The following is a 14,297-nucleotide window of genomic DNA, read 5'->3' as shown; positions in this document are numbered from 1 at the left end:
CCAGCATAGCTCCCTGCTTCAACGGCAGGGGAGAAGAAAAACAACCAATAAGGGCTGAATAACACAGTCTGGGTAAAACAAATAAACATGGGTGTAGCTTGCTTATTGCGGCGGTTACTACCCCTACTACCCCTAACTAATCAAGCTTGATATTTCACTTGGTTGCAGCTCCATCACTGCTCTCTACATTAATGGTGGGGGTGGAAGGGAAATAGAACCAAAGAGCTAAGAGAAACAGATAAGTATGAGAAAAAAATGTGAAGCTTGCTGGGCAGACTGGATGGGCCGTTTGGTCTTCTTCTGCCGTCATTTCTATGTTTCTATGTTAAGGGGTATGACATAACGTATAACAAGGGCTGATCAACAAACAATGTAGTAAAAACCTCGAGAGAGGAAACAAATAAATTCCAAATTAACTCGGCACTTAGTTCGGATCTTGAAGAGGGGGGGAGAGGCCACTAATGGTCGGGGGAAGGGAAAGAAAGTCAAATGTAGTTACAGCAAGTATTGCACGTTAACTGCATCAGGAGTCTGTGTTTGTGACGCAGGATATTAAGGGAAAGGCTTGTATGAATAACCAGGTCTTCAATTTCTTTCTAAATGTGAGCGGGCATTGTTCCTGGCGAAGTTCTGGGGGTGAAGCGTTCCATTGCGAAGGTCTGGTGGTAGAGAAGGCGCATTTTCTTAATGAGGGGTGGAGCGCAGCCTTAGCAGGCTGATCTGATGGGTCTGGAGGAGGAGTGAATGTGGAACGGTATGTTTAGCTGGAGAGAGGACTGTTTGTGGATGGTTTGGTGTATGATGGTGAGGGACTTGTAGAGGATTCTGAAATTAATGGGAAGCCAATGTAGATTCGTGAGAATAGGTGTGATATGTTCTCTTCGATTAGAATTGGTTAGTATCCTTGCGGCGGCGGCGTTGTGGAGCACTGCAAAGGTTTGGTGGAAGTTGCCGGGAGGCCAAGAAGTAGAGCGTTACAATAGTCTATTCCTGTACGTACCCGGATCAGTCCAGACAGTGGGTTGAGCCTCCTTTCCAGCAGGTGGAGACAGACTAAAACTTGCAGGATGCCCTATATCAGGACAGAGCCTATCCTCTAACCCTTCAGTATTCGTCTGTCTCCAGCAGGTGCAGCATCTCCCCTTCAGTTCTCTGCTGTAGGCTAGTCAGCCTCTTCTTTCTCTTTAGGCTCAAGCAAGTACTTCTTTTGGTTCTTGTTTTAAAAAAAAAAAAAAAAAAAAAAGGATCTCTGAAGGAAATTTCTGCTTTCTTTAGTGCTTTTCTGTTTTTTGTGTGGGAGACATCCGTCTCCCAGCTCTTGCCCGGCTCAGGGGGGCTTGTCCCCTTTTGCAGGAGGGGGTTCCCTGCATAGTCCTGAGTCTGTGGACGCTTCCAGGTGTGGGGACAGACGCTCTCTGGGCCTCGTTCCCCCTCTGGCTGCCGAGAGGGTTTTGGACCTGCTGCTGCGCTCGGTAAAAAAAAAAAAAAAAAGAGTTAAAAGGTGTTAAACTTTCAATAAGTTGCAGGTACTCACCTACCTCTAACTTATTTGCAGCAGTTGACCAGCTTATTTTTTTCTGGTCAGAGTAGATCTAGAACCGGCAGTCAGAGAAGCAGAAGGCAGCAGGTTTCCCGGCTGCTCTCTTCTGCTGTGCAGGCTGTCAATCAAGCTTTTTTTCAACTTTTTTTTCTTCAGCCGAGGTTTAGCTATGTCCCGGCTGACAGCCTGTCTTTCTTGTGGGCTGTCCTCTTCGCGTTTTTCGCGTCAGGGCCTCTGCGCTGCTTGCTTGCCGGGTGGGGAAGGTCCCTCCTCGGCAGGACAAGCAAATTTAGCTCGGGGCTCCACTCTTCCCAGCATGGCTAGGCCTTTCCCGGGTCGGCAGAGCCCGGGAACGGCCGCCATCTTGGATTTTTCATCTGGGCCGATTTCAGTGCTCCCTGGGGCGGGGGGGGGGGGGGCGGATTTTTTTGATTTAACCCCCGATTTGGCCCCCGCGGGTCCCCAGGAGGGGGGTCCTGACCTTCCCTCGTGCCCCCCCCCGGCAAATCCAGGGTCCTTTTTTCCACGGATTTCGTCCTCCTCATGCACAAATCTTATCTAGCTAGCCTGCATGAGCTGGATGAAAGCCCCCCCCCCTGCCAAAAATCCCTCGTTCAGCGATGTTGACCACTGGACTGGCCGCGGAGCCTCAGGGACCGGTGCGGGTGATCCCGGGGGTGCCCCCCCCCCCCCCGGTGTCTCCTGGGTCCTCGGACCCCGCTGCTTCCTCGGATTCGGCGGATGCCCCCCCCCCAGAGGGGGATGACCCCAGAGCCCTTCGTCTTTTTCATAAGGAGGAGTTAGAGCCCCTCCTCCCTTTTGTTTTGGAGGAGCTGGTTCTGGAAAGTCCCTCCGCGGATAATCTCATGGCCTCACTCCCTAAGGATATGAACCCGGTTTTGGGAGGGCTCCGGGCTCCGGCCTCGGCCTTTCCCTTCCACCCCATGCTTAAGCTCCTTATCCTGCGGGAATGGGAGGCTCCTGAGGGTGCGCTCCGGGTGGGGCGTGCAATGGATAAGCTCTATCCCCTCCCGGAAGAGGGCTTGGAGCTGTTGCGATATCCATCTGTGGATTCTTATGTTTCTGCAGTGGCCAAGCACACCACGATTCCAGTGGAAGGTTCCACGGCCTTGAAGGATTCACAAGATCGTAAGCTGGAGGCTCACCTGAAGCGCATCTTTGACGTCCTAACCATCGGGGTTCGGGCATCTTGCTGTAGCAGTCTCATGATGCGGGCGGGCCTCCAGTGGGTCCAACAGTTACTCTGCGCCCGGGAGCTTCCGCCAGGTGAGGCAGAAGAAGCCGAATGTCTGGAGGCGGTAATCGCTTACGTGTCAGACGCCCTCTACGATTTGGTCCGTGTGCAGGCGAAGGCGATGGTTTCGGCAGTGGCTGCCCAGAGGCTCCTTTGGCTATGCCACTGGTCGGCTGATCAGTCCTCGAAGACCCGGCTGGGCACGCTTCCCTTCAAAGGTAAGATGCTCTTTGGCGAGGACCTTGACAAGCTTATGGACTCCTTGGCTGATAACAAGGTCCATAAGCTTCCAGAGGACCGCCCTAAGTCTTCTCGGTCCTTCACAGCGCCTCGCTTTCGCTTCAGGGGTCAGCCTCGCTCCGCTTCTCGCGGGCGGGGCGGTGCTGCGAGGGGGTCTTCTCATGCGCAGTCCTGGTTGCAGTCCTTTCGTGGCAGGCGGCCTTTTCGCGAGGGCCAGCCCGTGCGTACCACCGCTAAACCTGCCACGCAATGAAGTTCTGCCGACCCATTCCTCGGTCCCTTACCTCGGCGGACGCCTCTCCTTGTTTTTCGAGGAATGGGTCAAAATCACGTCTGATCAGTGGGTTCTCGGCATTATCAGAGACTGGTACGCTTTCGACCTCATCAGGGAACTTCCAGATCTCTTTCTGTTCTCCCCTTGCGGCCGGGCCAAGAGGGACGCGGTGGTCCAGACTCTCTCCAAGCTTCTGGATCTGGGGGCGGTGGTCCCAGTCTCAAAAGGGGAAATTGGCGCCGGCCAGTATTCTATTTACTTCACCGTGCCAAAACAGGACGGGTCCTTCCGCCCACTCCTGGACCTCAAGAGGGTCAATCGGGCCATCAAGATCCCCCACTTCCGCATGGAAACCCTAAGGGCGGTCATTGCGGTGGTCCGTCCTGGAGAGTTCCTTGCTTCTCTCGATCTCGCAGAAGCATATTTTCATATTCCCATCCACCGCGACTACCAGAAGTATCTCCGATTCCACATTCTCAACCAGGACTTCCAGTTTCGAGCTCTCCCCTTCGGCCTCGCGACCGCTCCTCGCACCTTCACGAAGGTCATGGTAGTAGTGGCAGCGGCCTTGCGCCAGGAGGGGATTCTCGTCCATCCCTATCTGGACGATTGGCTCATCAGGGCCAAGTCAGAGACCTCTTGCTGGCGGGCGGTGGATCGCGTCTTGGAGCTCCTTGCCTCTCTCAGGTGGATAGTGAACTTTTCCAAGAGCAAGCTTCAGCCCTCCCAGGAGTTGGAATTTCTGGGAGCACACTTCGACACCCGAGTAGGCAAGGTATTCTTACCTCGGGCGCGAGCTCTCAAGCTGATCGATCAGGTCCAGAATCTGATTGCGCTATCTTCCCCGACGGCCTGGGATTATCTCCAAGTCCTGGGCTCCATGGCTTCTACCCTCGATCTGGTCCCCTGGGCCTTTGCTCAAATGCGTCCGTTACAGAAAGCTTTGCTGTCTCGTTAGCAACCAGTATCTGAGCAGTTCCACGTAGTCCTTCCGTTCTTGGAGTCTACTACCGACGAATTACAGTGGTGGCTGTCTCTTCCTCATCTCCTGCAAGGGATGCCTCTTCAAGCTCCACAGTGGACGATAGTAACCACGGACGCCAGCCTGTTGGGCTGGGGTGCGGTCTGCCTTTCTCAGTCCACCCAGGGGACATGGTCCCAGACTCAGTCACGCTGGCACATCAATCGACTGAAAACTTTGGCGGTCCGCCTGGCCCTTCAGGAGTTCCTTCCCCTGATCCGCGGCAAGGCGGTACGAGTCCTGTCCGACAACACCACCACAGTCGCCTACATCAATCGTCAAGGGGGCACTCGCAGTCCCCTGGTAGCCTTAGAAGCCAGCCATCTCCTCGCTTGGGCGAAGCGTCACCTACAGTGCCTTGCGGCTTCTCACATCGCCGGAAAAGACAATGTTCAAGCCGACTTCCTCAGCCAGCAGTCGCTCGATCCGGGAGAGTGGGAGCTCTCGGAAGCGGCCATGGCTCTGATAGTGGACAGGTGGGGTCCTCCTCACCGCGACCTCATGGCGACTCTGCGCAATGCCAAGGCCAATCGGTTCTTCAGCCGCTGGAGGGAGCACGGCGCAGAGGGCGTGGATGCTCTGGCTCTACCTTGGCCAGCGGACGTCCTTCTGTACGTGTTTCCCCTGTGGCCACTGGTGGGGAAAGTTCTCAGGAGAATCGAGCTCCACCGGGGACCGGTGATTCTCGTCGCTCCCGAGTGGCCACGAAGGCCGTGGTTTGCGGATCTCATCAATCTAGCGGTGGATGGGCCCCTGCGCCTCGGTCATCTCCCTCGTCTCCTCCGGCAGGGGCCTGTATTTTTCGACCAGGCCGATCGGTTCTGTCTTGCGGCCTGGCTTTTGAACGGCGTCGCCTGAGGCGCAAAGGTTATAGGGAGGAGGTCATCTCCACCCTGCTGCGAGCCCAGAAGCAGTCAACTTCTCTGGCCTATGTGCGCATCTGGAAAGTTTTTGAGTCCGCGTGTACGGAGGTGGGTGTCCCTGCGCGCTCTGCCTCGATTCCTTTGATTCTTTCTTTTCTTCAGAAGGGTCTCTCTAGGGGCCTCTCCTTCAGTTCTCTACGCGTTCAAGTCTCGGCGCTCGGCTCTCTCCTGGGTCGGGTGGACGGTCATGCCTTAGCAGCTCACCCTGACGTGATTCGTTTCCTGAGGGGCGTTAGACACCTCCGCCCCCCCTCTCGGGCCACGTGTCCGTCGTGGAGTCTCAACCTGGTCCTTCGTGCTCTCTGTGCGGCTCCCTTCGAGCCTCTTCGCCACGCTACGCTCAAGGATCTTACTCTAAAGACTGTCTTTCTGGTCTCTATTTCCCCTGCTCACCGTATTTCTGAGCTTCAGGCGCTGTCCTGTCGGGAGCCCTTCTTGCGTTTTTCCGATTCCGGGGTTTCTCTCAGGACGGTTCCTTCCTTCTTGCCTAAGGTTGTCTCTGCTTTTCATGTCAACCAGTCGGTCGAACTCCCAGTGTTCTCTCCGGAGGAGATTGCGGGTACGGCAGGTGGTGACCTTCGTCGGCTAGATGTGAAACGAGTCTTGCTTCGCTATCTCCAGGTCACCAATGACTTCCAGGTATCGGACCATCTCTTCGTCCTTTGGAGTGGTCCCAACTGCAGTAAGCAGGCTTCTAAGACCACGATTGCGCTGTGGTTGAAGGAAGCCATTTTCCTCTGCGTATCTTTGTCAAGGTCGTCCGCTTCCTGAGGGTCTGAAGGCCCATTCTTTGCGTTCTCAGGCTACTTCGTGGGCGGAGAGTCAATCTGTCTCCCCGCAGGAGATTTGCAGGGCCACCACTTGGACGTCTCTGCACACTTTTGCTCGGCACTACCGTCTGGATGTACACGCTCCGGTGTTCGGTTCCTTTGGGCGGCAAGTGCTTCGAGCGGGACTGTCTAGGTCCCACCCAGTTTAGGGAAGCTTTGGTACATCCCACTGTCTGGACTGATCCGGGTATGTACAGGAAAGGAAAATTAGTTCTTACCTGTTCATTTTCGTTCCTGTAGTACCACGGATCAGTCCAGACGCCCTTCCCAGTCTGTCTTCTGTCCTCTCGAAGCTTGTTTTCTTGCAGGTCTGCAGATTTTCATATTTTCCTTGGTGCAAGATTACTGAGCATTTACGCCGGAAGCCTTGGTGGTTATTTTATACCAAGTTTATGCAAGAGCGTATAGGTATACCATGCTTCTACATTACTCTATGGTTGCTCCGTTGAGCTTTTTGGTTACTTGCTTGATCCTATTCTTGGGTTTATTGTTTTATGCTTTGACATACGTTATACTGAAGGGTTAGAGGATAGGCTCTGTCCTGATATAGGGCATCCTGCAAGTTTTAGTCTGTCTCCACCTGTTGGAAAGGAGGCTCAACCCACTGTCTGGACTGATCCGTGGTACTACAGGAACGAAAACTAACAGGTCAGAACTAATTTTCCTTATTTGAGAAGAGAGTGGCTTGAAGAACCGTGCGGAAATCGGAAATCGTTTTCTGAAGGGAAATTTTTAAAACTCTGGCCTGATCAGCTAAGGAAATCAGCACTGTAGACTTTGCCACAAAATAATTTTATTGTCTTGTAACACATCTCCATTAGAAAACTCAGTGACAGCACTAGAATCTGCCTCTTTTTTTTTCTCTGTGGAGGAGAATTAAGTTCTTAACAGAAGTGAGAGATTTTCATTAGGAGTCTTCAAACACTTCAATGTATATTTCCTAATTGACTCAATATCAGACACTGAAATCTTCAGAAAGTTAATCACTCAAAATTAGATTCATACTATAGTTTTCTTGCAACATAGTTGTCCTTTACTAATGCCAAATTTACAGATTCAAAATAAACAGTTTATAATAAAACTTCATTTACCTTTTTTTTTTTTTTTTTTAACAAAGATGTGGAAGAGGCATAAGAATGTATTTGAGATTCTAAATCTGGAGCTGATTTATTTTCTTAGAAATCAAATCAGTACAGAGAACTTGTGTAATGTCCACAACTGCGTTCCACAACCAGTCCAGGGTGACTTTCCCAATGACTTCAGTGCTCTTTTAAAATTCAGTGATAGTGGGTCTGATCCTTTCTCTAAATATGAGCAGTTCACTTAATCCATAGCTAGGAGATGACTTCTAATGGCATAGACAGGGAATGCTTTTCCAGAGTAAAAATTTAGACCTCTAAGAGCGCACACAGCAGGTCCTGCATTCTTACCTCAGTTCTTTTGATTAAGCTAATGAGCTCAATTCAAACTGCTGTCTTCAGAGAACACCTGCTAAAGGTAAGCAGCTTTTTCTGTAGACAAGCAATTTTTGTTTTTCACATTTATAACACTCACAAAATTGTTGATTTAGGAGACATCTAGCTGTATACAAATAAGTGTGTTTTATTGTGAATGAGTTGGGTTATGTTAACTGTACTCTCAAATCAGTCTAACACAATGTGATCATTGTAAATATCCCCTTGATGAAGTGGCAGAAATGGTAAAATGACTGATCCTAGTAGGATTTTTCAGCCTAATATTGATAGGTTTTCTTTATATTAAGGTTTTGTGTAGATTGTTTTAGCTATATATATGGTGAGCACTTGGGGTATTTTTAGTGTTTAAAAAGGTTTTGGGGGTTTTTTTTGTTTTGGGATTTTTCAAAAATTGGTGGGTTATAATTGAGTTTTTTTATTGGAATTGTAATGATTAGTTAAAGGCCACTGTATTGAAATACGAGTGATTCCTTTTTGATTTTTGCAGTATATGTATGAACATGCCAATCTTTCACTCTCTTGTTAAAAAAAAGTACTATTTAATAGTTATATACTACTTTGCATATATATATTTATTTTTTGGTGACAAAGGGCATACAATAAACATATGATTCATCTAATATAGAAATCAGAAAATCTTTTTGTGGGTTTCCACTCACCTTTTAAAACAAAAAATAATTAGAAAACCACCTGAAAAGGAGCCCCCCCAGGTTTCTGGGTAGGGCAGGAAAGGGTTCTGAGATTAGAATGCCCAAACCTACTATCATGTTTGGAGTCTGCCTCCAAATAGTAATTTATTTGTTTTTTTTTGTTTTTATATACCGGTGTTCGATTTACATATCACATCGGTTTACAAATAATTTGACAGGTACAGTAAATGATTAGAGAAATGTAATAGTTATAGTAGCAACATGGATAAAAAACAGAGCCAAAAAGATAGCATAAATAATAGTAGTATAACAGTGCCAAAAGATAGCATAAATAGTAGTAAATATTAGAGTAACAGGGTAACAATAATTATCATTAGGTATATTTTGTAACAGAGAGGGTAATAGGGATGGGTAGCATAGTTAAATAGCATAAATAGAGGGTAATAGTGATGGGTAGCATAGTTAACTAGATAGCATAAATAGTAATATTATGAGAGCAATTAGCATTGGTGTAACAGGGGTGAATTTATTGGTGTGGTGGTGGGGAGGGGGGTTGCTCTGAGTGCATGGTTAGAGTTTGGTTTTAATGAAAGATAAATGTGTGAGCTAACATCTGCGTTGCAGCTGTGCAATATCGCCTCAATAGACGTTTACCTCAGAAGGGTCCCTAATGCTGTAAACTGCAGTCTTCAAAGTGCAGCTGTTTCAAGTAAGCAAATTTAAGGTTGTCCCTGTCCTTCCATCAGGGACAGGGCCAACCTTAAAACTCCCTTCATCCCCAGACTCCAGCCTCCAGACAGGGAGTCCCAAGAAATGAGCATTGCTAGAGAGGGAGCTGAGCACAAACAACCCAGCCTACATTGACAGGTCCAAGGAGCAAGTCTGCAGTCCCAGTTGCTGTGCCTAAGCAGATGGGGAAGCTGGACTTTGATATCTGCAGAGATCATGTCAGTGGACCCAGTTTATCCACTTCCTGCTGCCAGCTCCACTGAACAAAAACATCCATAGGCCAGAGGGTGGGTACAATACATATCATACTTAGAGAATGTACACCCCTCCCTACCCCACTCGATTTTTATGCAGTCCCTTTTCTCTCCTCCACATCTCGCCCTATTCATATTAGTCCTTTCTGCCCACTCCAATTCAGTTGCAGACCTTCCCTCCCTTTTCCTCTCCCACTCACTCCTCTCTCCACTCTTTCCCCCTTCCTTTTACTATCTTCTCCCCTCCTTCTATTCCAAGGGTGTTCTGTATTGATTCCAGCATCAGCAGCTTTTGAATTATCAGCATTGTTCCCTGTTGATAAATCATACAAGAACAGAGATATTGGCAGTTGCCATACATTCTCCCAAGCAGCCTCATTGGGAGAGCCACTTTCACCCTCCAGAGACAGGACCAAGCTGTGTTATTCTCCAGGGGTCTGTACCTCAGCCTCAGATACATTTCTTTCTCTATTTACACAGATTTATATCCTGTCAATTACCAGACTGTTCTAGGTGGGTTACTGGAGTTATGTGACCCTGGAGCATCTGCCCCCATCCTCCTGAGACGTATGCACTTTTGACATTCTCAATTTTTGAAGACAAGTTGGACAAGAGGATATGTGAGGCACCTTCCTGCTATCTGTCCCACTGTAATGCATCAGATGCATTAGCAGTGATGCTGACAACAGTGGAGCCAGTCCTCAAGTTCTGTAATGCCCTGAGCATGGGATAATTTACAGTTCCTCTAGCAGAAGCACTGGCAATAATACAGGCTATCAAGTACATTGATGGATATATCAGGGGAGAGAGTTTTACAGATGCTCCATAGTGCCTCAGAACCTAGGCCATACCAGTTGTGTGGGGGTTGTTCTCCCCCCACCCACCCAGCATGACTGGCAGAGCAGTACTTTCAAACTCCCATTTCCAGATCGGAGTCTGAGCAGTTTAGAAACTACTCCTTTGGGTCTGAAGGGTTTATATGTTCAGGGGATGTACACAGGCTTCCCATCAGAACCCTCATCTCCACATCCCCAACTTGAGAATCTTTCCTCCTCAGCTTTTGTGCAGGAAATTGCCAAAGCCATTCCATTTGGTTTGGAGGTAGGAGAGCCTATGGTACCAATGTTTGGCCTCTTCAAATATCTCAATGTCTCCTAGGGAACTTGAGGCAGTGCCCTTGATATAGGTCTTATGGGGATGTACAAATGAGATTGTGGGAGATCTCTAGTTAACAAGAAGGCAGATGTGAAGTATTATATCCAGAAGGCTCCTAGATTCGAAAAGCTCCAGTTTACACCCCAATCTATTGTAGTTGAATCCAAATGATCTAGAAATCTAGATTTTTATTTTTTACTGTTGAGTGAATGGGATCTTGGATTTCAAGGTATTAAAAATTGGAATCCACATCGGTAACCCCAGGGATGGACTCCCAAATGTTTGTTCTTGAGAAAAAAATAGTTTTCATCAGAACACTATGCTTAGTTCCTACATAGCTTCTTACCAGATTTTTATAGAAATAAGACAGTAGAAAAAGACCATGCAGCCCGTCCTATTTTGCCCATCTGCATAACTGTTTAGTTAAGAACATAAGAAATTGCCATGCTGGGTCAGACCAAGGGTCCATCAAGCCCAACATCCTGTTTCTAACAGAGGCCAAACCAGGCCACAAGAACCTGGCAGGTACCCAAACACCAAGAAGATCCCATGCTACTGATGCAATTAATAGCAGTGGCTATTCCCTAAGTAAACTTGATTAATAGCAGTTTCCTGGCGTGTAGCCAGATGGACTCAGAACGAATGGGTATAGTATCCGCGTGCTAGCAGTTGGAGACTGATCTGACGTCAGCACGGGGTATATATACCCCCACAGGAAGCGTAGCAACTTAGTAATTTCTGTCTCCAAAGCAGTTTGGAGAGCCTGCACGCTCGCTGAGCATGTTTTCCAAATCCACTGGCTCATTGGTCTAGGGATATGATTCTCGCTTTGGGTGCGAGAGGTCCTGGGTTCAACTCCCAGATGAGCCCTTTGATTTCTGCTCACAGGGAAACCTGGGTGGCGGAGAGCAGAAACCTCTGCTGGCTGGAAGGAGTGGCAAACCCTGTACTCGTCAAGCTTTAGCGCAACCTGCTGCACAGTGGTGACGCGTGCCTGTTTATCACAGGTTAGGAACAATGCTCCAGCAGCTGATATGGAGTCAGCTCTCTCGTTCCTCACGGATGCTGCATCAGACCTAGTCCGGACAACAGCTAAGGGGATCTCATCCTCCGTAGCCGCCAGGAGGCAGCTCTGGATCCGGAGATGGTCAGCTGATGCGCCTTCAAAGACATGCCTCACCAGATTGCCCTTTAAGGGCTCTTTCCTCTTTGGCAGCGACCTTGATAAACTGGCCAGTACATGGGGTGCCTCTCCAGTACCTAGACTGCCGGAAGATCGGTTCAGAAGGGGCCAGCGCACCTTTCCAAGGCCCTCCAGGGGCAGGAGTTCACAGCGCTTCATTCCTTACAGGAGTCGCTACCAGGCACCACGGCCTCAGGCCAGGAATCAGTCCTTTCGGACCAAGCAGCACAAGAGGGGAGCAGGCCCGGGCTCAGGTCCTGGCCGCGCCTCCCAATGAGAATCCACCGATTCATCTGGGGGACGGAGCCATAGGGGGCAGGTTAACCCTCTTCTACCCCAGATGGGTCGAGATCACGTCGGACCAGTGGGTCCTCGCCATTATCCGGGAGGGATATTATCTGGACTTTCATCATCTCCCTCCGGACAAGTTTGTGGAATCTTCATGTCCTATACACAAGAAGGCAGCATTGGAAGCTACCCTGGCGAGTCTCCTGTCCTTGAAAGCCATCATCCCAGTACCTGCCTGGGAAGTGAATTCTGGACACTATTCCATTTATTTCATGGTACCCAAGAAAGGGGGCACCTTTCGGCCCGTACTGGACCTCAAATCAGTCAATCAATACTTAAGGGTCCCGAGGTTTCGCATGGAAACTCTGCGCTCCGTCAAGACCGCAGTACAGCCAGGAGAATTCCTCACGGCATTAGACTTGTCGGAAGCCTACCTGCATATCCCGATCCATCCGGATCATCAGCGCTACCTACGCTTCAAGGTTTTGGGTCACCACTTCCAATTCCGGGCTCTGCCCTTCGGATTGGCCACGTCACCGCGGACCTTCACCAAGGTGGTTGTCGTGGTAGCAGCGGCCCCTCAGGCGGGAAGGAATTCTGGTCCATCCCTACCTAGACGATTGGCTGATCAGGGCGAAATCACGAGAGGAGAGCCATCGGACAACCGACAGGGTGATCGCCCTTCTGGAAAGCTTGGGCTGGGTGATCAACCTCAGCAAGAGTTGCCTACAGCCTTCCCAGTCACTGGAATACCTGGGCGTACAGTTCGACAGGGCAGGCAGACACAGTCAGTCCTCACTACCAAGAGAAGGTTGAAACTTCAGACGCGTATCCAGTACTTGATGGGAGCCAGTCGGCCCATAGCTTGGGATTATCTGCAGGTTCTTGGTCTCATGGCATCCACCCTGGAAGTGGTACCTTGGGCAAGAGCCCATATGAGACCTCTACAACACTCCCTGCTCTCTCGCTGGAGCCCTCGTCTACGGAACTATTTCCACGCACCTACCTCTGCCTGCCAGAGTCCGGACGCAGTTACGGTGGTGGCTGCAAGTCCGGCCCACATGAGCAAGGGGTCGAGGATGTCCTCCCCCACGTGGACTCTGCTCACCACAGATGCTAGCCTGAGCGGCTGGGGAGCACACTGCGAAGGACTCACCGCACAAGGGCGGTGGCACGGAAGAGAGTCAGCGTGGAACATCAACCGTCTAGAGGCTCGAGCAGTCCGATTGGCATGCCTTCGATTTGCTCACAGACTGAAGAACAGAGCAGTCAGAGTGATGTCCGACAACGCCACCACAGTGGCATACATCAACCGTCAGGGCGGAACCAGAAGCAGACAAGTATCTCTGGAGATCGCCCCACTGATTGTTTGGGCAGGCGCAGCGACGAATCTTCAGGACATCTCCGCCGTCCACATTGCCGGGAAGGACAACACCACGGCAGACTTCCTCAGCAGAGAATGTCTAAATCCGGGAGAGTGGCAGCTGTCACCCACAGCCCTCCAGATGATTGTGGATCACTGGGGGATTCCGGACATGGATTTTCTGGCGGACAAGTCCAATGCTGAAGTACCCAGATACTTCAGCCGCAAGCGCGATCCGTTCTCCCACGGAATCGATGCCCTGGTTCAGCCATGGCCTCCAGGGACTCTGCTATACGCCTTTCCTCCGTGGCCTCTGCTGGGCGTCATCATCCCCACAAGATTCAAAAACACCGGGGCCTAGTTCTTCTAGTGGCACCAGACTGGCCAAGAAGACCCTGGTACGCGGACATGAGAAGACTACTGGCAGGGGAGCCCCTTCCCCTGCCTCCTCTCCGGGACCTTCTACGTCAAGGTCCCATCCTCCACGAGGATCCAGCTCAATTCTCTCTTACGGTCTGGCCATTGAGAGGGCTAGACTGAAGAAAAGAGGTTACTCGGAGCCCGTGTGAGATACACTCCTCCGAGCTCGCAAGTTTTCCACATCCCTCACCTATGTATGGATCTGGAGAATATTTGAAGCATGGTGCGACACTCATGGCACCAATCCACATTCGACCACAATCCCTGTTGTGTTGGATTTCCTGCAAGATGGACTTCAGAAGGGTCTCTTCCTCAGCTCCATCAAGGTTCAGGTGGCTGCGCTGTCTTGCTATGGCCCCAGGAGGGATGGCAAGACCATCGCCACGCACCCAGATGTTTCTCGCTTCCTGCAAGGAGTCAAGCATATTCGTCCGCCATTGAAGTGGCCTGTGCCCTTATGGAACCTCAACCTTGTTTTGGATTTCCTCGCGGGATCCACCTTCAGACCCCTTCGGGGCCTGTCTCTCCGTTCTCTAACCTTGAAGATGGTGTTCTTGCTGGCTCTATGTTCAGCACGCCGCATATCAGAGCTACAGGCACTGTCCTGTCGGGATCCGTTTCTCCGAATCACTCCTGAGGCTATCCATCTTCGCATGGTACCCTCCTTTCTACCGAAAATGGTTTCACAGTTTCATTT

The 14,297-nt window shown here is 50.2% G+C and overlaps 1 protein-coding gene and 1 non-coding gene across 5 annotated transcripts in view; both read left to right on the top strand.

Moving 5' to 3' along the window:
• The window catches only part of KIAA2026 (KIAA2026 ortholog), a 335,679-nt gene that overhangs the window by 176,186 nt on the left and 145,196 nt on the right, over window positions 1-14,297 (top strand). The window lies entirely within an intron of this gene.
• On the top strand, window positions 11,145-11,216 carry TRNAP-UGG. The gene has a single exon. It is a non-coding gene; the product is annotated as a tRNA-Pro (tRNA).

The sequence above is a fragment of the Rhinatrema bivittatum genome, chromosome 1, assembly GCF_901001135.1.
Source record: "Rhinatrema bivittatum chromosome 1, aRhiBiv1.1, whole genome shotgun sequence".
Classification (NCBI taxonomy): domain Eukaryota; kingdom Metazoa; phylum Chordata; class Amphibia; order Gymnophiona; family Rhinatrematidae; genus Rhinatrema; species Rhinatrema bivittatum.
The sequence above is the reverse complement of the archived record's forward strand: the minus strand, read 5'-3'. Positions and strand labels throughout refer to the sequence as shown.